This window comes from Panthera uncia, assembly GCF_023721935.1.
Source record: "Panthera uncia isolate 11264 chromosome E2 unlocalized genomic scaffold, Puncia_PCG_1.0 HiC_scaffold_19, whole genome shotgun sequence".
Taxonomy (NCBI): domain Eukaryota; kingdom Metazoa; phylum Chordata; class Mammalia; order Carnivora; family Felidae; genus Panthera; species Panthera uncia.
In genome coordinates, this window is record NW_026057588.1 from 15,279,436 (window position 1) to 15,285,435 (window position 6,000).

A 6,000-nucleotide genomic window follows, 5' to 3' on the forward strand; every position below is an offset into this window, starting at 1 on the left:
ATTGATACCACACCATCAAAAAAGGAGCTGAAAATAGTTGAGCTGCTAGTTGTCAGAAAAACTAAGACAATAAGCCAAAATGAAAGTAACAGTCAAGCTTTTAAATACTTACTAGTCAAGTAAAGCACCCAAAGAAAGCACTAGCTCTCACACTGTTCTATTTTCCCCCATGGAACAGCCTCTACAGAGGGTCAGATGGATCAGCACAGATGTAGAGAATCGTTTCACTGCCAACGGAGTACCACACAAAAGCCTTCTCCCATTTCAGGGACCAGGGCCACAGAATCCAAAAGGAACCAAATCAGAGGGGATAAAGAGGATCCCATAGGCCAAAGATGAACAATCGGAGTATGAAAAAGAACAGTAATTGCTATAGAGTGACACATGTAAAATATAATTAAATCCACAAGTCCATAAAAATAATTCTTTTAAAGTTTCTTTATTTATTTTGAGAGAGAGAGAGAAAATGAGCGGGGGGAGCAGAGAGAGGGGGAGAGAGAGAATCTCAAGCAGGCTCTGCACTGTTGGCATGGAACTTGATGCAGGGCTTGAACTCACAAATCATGAGATCATGAGCTGAGCCAAAATCAAGAGTCAGACACTTGACTGAGCCACCTAGGCGTCCCATATATAATAATTTAAAAGGAAAACACAGGATGAACTTTCAAAGATGCTGAAAAACAATGAGAAAAATCAAGCTTTTATCCTAATATTTTTTTACATAAGTTATACTTCAGAGTAACCAAGACACTGATGACAGGATGGTTCCCTTTACAGAAGTATTCTAGCTAATAACTGCAGAAGAAATGACAGAATTACAGTATCATTTTATGACTCCTGATAAAATAATAAATTCCAAGAAAAGACAACCTATGGCTGCTAATATCACATAAAGGAAAACAACCAAATGTTATGCACCATGTCATAGATATACGCACCATTATGTACAAAGGATTAGTACAAAGCAAACAAGCAAAACCACAAAAAAACCTCATCAAGCCTCTAGAATTAAATACCAGTTTAGAAGAAATACAAAACATGTTAAATGACACAACACATAAGCAAGCAACAAAATCCAGAATATGGGTAACTTTATAAGAAAACTCTGTTTCTGGAACAAATAAACTGTAAGAGAAGAGAAAGAAAGATCAAGAAACATATCACACTATTACACTAAATAGACTAAATAGGCATTGTTGGATCTCAATTCTAATGCATATTTATGGACAATAGGAGAAATCTTAACACTGACTGGCTATTTCATAACATTAAGACAGTAGCAAGGATTTTTTTTAAGTAGTAATGATATTGTGCTTATGTTCTTTAAATAAAAAGCTCTTATCTTTTAGAAACACGTATTAAAATATTTGTGGATGAAATTTCATATCTGCAATTTACTTCAAAATAATCCTTTTTTTTTGTGAGGAGAGGGATCTAGAGATGAAACATGTTTAGCTATAAACTGATATTTGCTGAAGGTGAGTGATGGGTAGGGTACAGGGGGATGCACTACACCATACTTTTTACTTTCATATATGTTTGAAATTTTCTATAAACTTTATAGAAAAAGTTTCCATTTTATTATTGCTCAAGAGTTGTAATTCAGGTAGAATCTATGTCAAAAACCACAACATAAGCTAAAAGTAGGCCAGAAATCTGAAAGATAAACCTTTACAAATAGAAACCATACATACTGTTATTGATTGCTATATTATACAATGGAAAAATATTGGGGCAAAAACCAAATGCCCACTCAGAAGACTAGGTGAATAGGGGCACCTGGGTAGCTCAGTCAGTTAAGCATCCAACATCAGTTCAGGCCATGGTCTCATGGTTTGTGGGTTTGAGCCCTACATTGGGCTCTGAGTAACAGCTCAGAGCCTGGAGACTGCTTTGGATTCTGTGTCTCCCTCTCTCTCTCTCTGCCCCACCCCCCCGCCACTCACACCCTCTTTCTGTCTCTCAAAAATGAATAAATGTTAAAAAAATTTTTTTAAATAAAAATTAAAAGACTGGGTGAATAAACTATTACTGCCAATCAAGAAATAGATAATTATAAAATAGAATAAGAAAGATCTCTCTAGGCTGCTAAAAAATGATCTCCAGAATACATTAAACATATGAGAAAGAAAAAGATATAGTGTAGTATACGTACAATACTCCCTTTTAATTACATACATATACATACAAACACATATACATAAACATGTACCATTTAAAAGAAAAATAGAAGAACAAACCAAAGAGAAGTACAGGTAGTTATCTATAGAAGGAAAAAGGGAACAGGGTGGAAAGGACAGGAATGGACACCAGACTTCTCTGAATTTACCTTGTCTGTAGTTTTTATTTTGGAAATAAATAAATATTTTATATAATTTTAAAATAAAATTAAATCAAAGAGGGGGGGGAATCACTAAAAGTATAAGATGAAACAAATGAGCCTAACTGTAGGACAGGTTTTATCCTATTGAACTCCAGGAAGTCTTGATTGTTTTTCTGTATTCAGATGGTTAGTAAAAATATTGGTATTGTTAGTTTGACACTCTCTCCGCCAATCCAATAGAAGGCAGAAAAGGAAAAGAGAATAGGGAACAGATGGGACAAGATGATGGATTTGACCCAAACCACATCAATAATCACACTAAATATAAATGGTATAAATACTTTAATTATAAGACAGAAATTGTCAAACTGTATAAAAACTGAATATGGCCGACAAAAAATGCCCCCTAATACCAGAACACAAACAGGTTAAAAAAAAAAGGATAGAAAAAGATATTGCATGCTAACACAAATGAAAAGAAAGCTGGAGTGGCAACATTAAATATCAGACAAAGTAGATGCTCAGAGCAAAGACTACTACCAGGAATAAAGAAGAGCATTTCATAAGGATAAAGGGATCAATTTACCATTAGGACATACTATCTAAAACATTTATGATCTAATAACAGAGTTTCAAAATACATGAAACAGAAACCCATAGAAATTACAAGGAGAAAGAAATAAATCCAAGACAGAAAATCAGTAAAGTTACAGAGGATTTAAGCAATGATATCAACCTACCTTACCTAGCTGACATTTATGGAACATTCCACTCAACAATAGCAGAATAGTCTTTCTAAGTGCATACCAAACATTTACTAAGATAGACCACACATTTTGGGGTCACAAAACCAATCTTAATAAATTTTAAAGATTTCAAGTCATACAATGTATTTCTCTGAACACAATGGAATGAAATCAGTAACAAAAAGATCTCTGGAAGATCCTCATAATACCCAAAAACTAAATAACATATTTCTAAATAACCCATAAATCAAAGAAGAAATCAAGAGGCTAATTAGAAAGGAGTTTGAACTGAAGGCAGAATAAATAAGATTGGCAAGTGATACCTTTTGAGCTGGGCCTATGATGGTTCATTATACTTTTGTGTACGTTTGAAAATTAATAAACAGGAAAAGTAAAAAAAAAACCCATAATACTGCTATGTCAGAAATAACACAATATAGGGGTGCCTGGGTGGCTCAGTCAGTTAAGTGTCTGACTTCAGCTCAGGTCATGATCTCACAGCTTGTGGGTTCAAGCCCCATGTGGGGTTCTGTGCTGACAGCTCAGAGCCTGGAGTCGGCTTCAGATTCTGTCTCCCTCTCTCAGCCCCTCCCCCACTTGTGCACTTGTGCTGTCTCTCTCTCTCTCTCTCTCTCTCTCTCAAAAATAAACATTTAAAAAAATTTTTTAAAAAGAACACAATATTATCTCCTTTTAAAATGTATGAATCTCAAATCCATACTTCCTCAATTTAACCACTATTGGGAAGTATCTATCATAATTAACTACACATATTCCATGCTCCCAATCTACAGAAAATTGCCTTGCCACCTCCATCATTTGAGAAAGCTTAACTAGGAAATTTCAAAAAGAAAACAAAGATTCCTATATCCTGAAAAAATAAAAGCATTTCCGGAAACTAAGAGGTAACATCTACTCACCTTGGACTTTGGTTTTGAATGTGTAACAGCCATTTTTTCCTCTTCTGGGCTCTACTCTCAGGAAAAGAAAAACCAATCATGAGATACTTGGCCTTTCTTAGGATATACTCTAAATCAGAATACACTCTCTTTCCCCTCCCCCATCTACCCTTCATTTAATGTGGAGGAAAATCAGAAGACTAGAACTTTCTGTATCGGAAAGAAGGTCCAAGATCACAGCTGTCCTGGGCTAGAATTTATTTCCGGATTCAAAACTGTCCACTGGAGATAGAGCCCTGCAGCGAAGTGCCACAGGCCCTACAGTGTGTGACTGACTGGCTCCTCTAGCACATTCTCTGGAACCCCATTACATTTCCAAATGGCCTGTTTTGAAGGTGCTATCTGCTGTGGTTTAGAAGTAACTCATAGTCTTCATTCAGAGGCTCAAATTTCTGACTTCCTTCCTTCCTGTCATTTTTCTCCATTCAGTATCCTTAAGGCTATAAGGTGAGAGGACACCTGGAAGCCACAGGGAACCTACATCTACAATCCCACTGTGAACTAAGGATGAATACAGAAATGAAGCAATATAGGCCATGTGTGAAGGAGAGGTGGGGGTGGGGGGGAGTCACTGAGGTCAGAAGAGAAAGAGGTCAAGTTCTTTAAGGACAAAGTCACAAGAGATTCATGATACAAAGGCAGACAGCCCCAGAATGAACCCCCAAAATACAAACGCCCAAATTTATCTGTGTATCTCACTAAACTCCCATAAGGTCACAGGCTATAAAATATATAAATGACTAGACAAAGTCACGCACAATCACATTTCCATAGTCAAGCAGCCAGAGTCACAACTGCCAAATTAACGTTATATCCTCAGACCACCTTTTGTCTTTAAAATCCAATCATATACAGAGCATATACACACTCCAGCACATCCAAGCACCCTATCAGAGATACCCATGGCCCAAAACACACTTTCACAACACTTTTACTCTCTTCACACAGTCATGAGAAAGTGGCACACTCACAGTCCCACAGTCACATATATGGCACGCACTCAAAAGAGAAAAACACAACCGTACCAGGTCAAGGAAAACAAGTGGACACAAACACCGTTGTCACAGTAGCACTCTCATAACGCCTCAAAATCGCAAGGAAGCCCCAGTAATACACAAAATACACAATCGTATTAATAACCTCAAAATGACCCAAGTCCATCTAAACACCCTGTCACAGCAGTCCTGTCGCACAGCTCACGGTCACAAGCAAACCACCAGTCACACAAGAGGTACACACACAATCACACTGTCACATGGCACATTCCCCGTCAGGTAAGCACGCGGTCACAAATACACTGTGACAGCAGTTATTACTCAGAGCTGCAACTCTCACTCACGCAAACGCTCACACACAAAACCAGAGCCGCATACGTCCATTCGCCCATACCAGTATCAGGCACAAAACGGCAAGAAACCGCCACACACACAATTCCAGTGACGCTTCCGCCTCAGCATTCCGGACATCCTCACCTCGACAGAAGCTGCAGTTCAGGATCCAGGATCTGGCGCCTGGGGTCCAAGCCCCGATTTCGGGTTCGCCCGCCCAACGGGAGCCGGGCCAAGCTCCTCCAGACGCTGCCCTCCCCACGCGAGGCCCCCAAATCGCACGAACAAACGGAAATGAAGCCGCATTGGGGACGCGGCGGCTCTGGGAAATGTAGTCCAACACCAGAAAGCCTGCGGCTGGCCGGCCGGGACGCTGGGAGGCCCAGTCTACTAACCCTCCCCTCGGTTCGTGGATTCCGCCGCTCGAACCCGCTCGCCCAAAGGCCGCGCCGCGGGTGTTTCTGGGAGTGCCCGCCTGAGCTCAATGCGCAGGCGTCGGGCGCGCCCTAGTGGAGTGATTGGGCCAGGAGACTGCTAGGGTGTGGAGCAGTCTAGGGTCTAACCGGATTTGCAGAAAGCGGGACCCTCAGGCGGGCAGGTGCCAGGGGGGGGGGGGGGGGGGGGGGGGGGGGGGGGGGGGGGGG

The 6,000-nt window shown here is 40.1% G+C and overlaps 1 protein-coding gene across 4 annotated transcripts in view; it reads right to left on the reverse strand.

The window, feature by feature from the left end:
- LOC125915975 (zinc finger protein 420) overlaps positions 1 to 6,000 on the reverse strand; it is a 421,195-nt gene that overhangs the window by 32,510 nt on the left and 382,685 nt on the right. For 2 of the 4 annotated variants that reach the window (XM_049622083.1, XM_049622082.1), the window contains exons 1-2: positions 5,501 to 5,812; positions 3,990 to 4,040 (exon numbers count right to left, since the gene is read on the reverse strand). The exons of the other annotated variants lie outside the window; for them this stretch is intronic. The gene's annotated coding sequence lies outside the window, so the exon portion shown is untranslated. Of the gene's footprint in view, positions 1 to 3,989; positions 4,041 to 5,500; positions 5,813 to 6,000 lie in introns of those variants that run through there. 4 annotated transcript variants of the gene reach the window in all.